Below are 1,627 nucleotides of genomic sequence, written 5' to 3' on the forward strand. Positions count from 1 at the left end.
AGTGATTCTACTACTATGCAGCACAATGGGCAGTGCCCCTGGCCATAGCAATTCTCTTTCAGCTATAACTTTACCCAGTTTGTTCTTGATAGTACCCTTCACCTTCTCCACCTTAGCGGTTAGTTGGGGTTGGCAGAGAATGTGGGGTGTACCATCAGTCCCTAGGAGTTTACACTTGTCTTAAACTTTTACGGGTGATTCTGGGCTACCATATCTCCAGCAGAGACTCAACTTGTATGACATAATTTGGTTGACTGTTAATTCAATTGTTTAACAGGATATTTAACAACCAGCCTATCCTGTGATACCAGTATACCGTCTGTTATTTAATCTCCTAACAGTATTTCTCTGTGAACCTGGTGGTCATTATTGCATAATCTAGGAGACTATCACAGGGTGTGGAGACCGTCTCAGGGTGACCAATACCCCCAAACAGAACCTCCCCTGCAGGAACCAATCAGTAATCCGATCATTGATCGAACCGGAATTGTTCTGTTCAATAAACAGTGTGTTAACAAACCCCGGGGTGAACCAGGTGATCAGACCTTCCAATTTCTGACACCTCGAACACTATCCTTCATTGGACCGAGGGTACATTCATCCCCCTCTCTCTCTCCCACTTCTTTCTACTCTCACTCCCACCAGCGCTACCCTCTTAATTATTTCACTTTACAGCCATACCCCACTGAAAGCGCCTGGTACCATCCGAACCCAGAAGCTAAACAGTGGTGGGCCGGCCCAGTACCTGTCTGGGGAACTAACAGGGAATAGTCGGCGCTGTAATAGAATATAACAGATTATATCAGTAGAGGTCAGAGCGCGGTGAGAGTACAAGCCTCATCACTATCCTCTTTACCCCACCTTCTCATTATATACTTTATTTCCTCTTAATTTTTCAAATCCTCAGAACACCTGGGGAGGTGTGTCCTGCGCTATCACAACTGTCATTTCTATCCACGACTAACAATTTTCTATATGTCGATATTGTGTATTGCAAAATGAACAGTTGGTGTAAAATATGAAATAATTTTCGCTGCTCGTATTTATAAACCCATCATTGGTTGGGTTTTGTTTTTCGATTTTTCCCTCGAAGTGGAGGGATCATACCTTTATTTTAAACGCGATATCAGTAAAAGTTACGTTTTAATATACATACATCATTACATTTGAATTATATATCTTGTTAATTACTTATAAGTGTGCCCCAAAAAGCCTTGTCGGGTTCCCTTTTGAGTCACCTCCTGACTCCATTTTTTTAGTTCTACCATATCTATACACACAAAACATCAACACATATAAAAAAAATATATCTAAACGCTTTTAGAGTGGACTGTACAAAGTCAATTTGTATTACCTGCAGGGGTTCCTGCTGGAGGAGGGATGTGGAGATGGCTCTGTGGGAACAGCCGTTCCAGTGTCTTTCCCCAGACAAGTAAGGCATGACCTTGTCGTCTTACCTGTCTGTGGGCACACCAGTAAGTTTGGACCAATTTCCACATACCTTCCCTGTCAAGACAAGTCAGGCCATGGGCTATCTCTGCCCTGACAGTTTGGCATGTTCTCGGACTCACTGGTTTTCCTTGTCCATCTTTCTATTCCTGTCCACATCCCTTCGGCTTCCATACTG

The 1,627-nt window shown here is 43.1% G+C and overlaps 1 pseudogene; it reads left to right on the forward strand.

Moving 5' to 3' along the window:
* The first annotated feature begins 667 nt into the window (after window positions 1-667).
* On the forward strand, window positions 668-786 carry LOC146039756 (5S ribosomal RNA; annotated as a pseudogene).
* The last annotated feature ends 841 nt before the right edge of the window (window positions 787-1,627 follow it).

This window comes from Crinia signifera, chromosome 1, assembly GCF_055691185.1.
Source record: "Crinia signifera chromosome 1, ASM5569118v1, whole genome shotgun sequence".
Taxonomy (NCBI): Eukaryota; Metazoa; Chordata; class Amphibia; order Anura; family Myobatrachidae; genus Crinia; species Crinia signifera.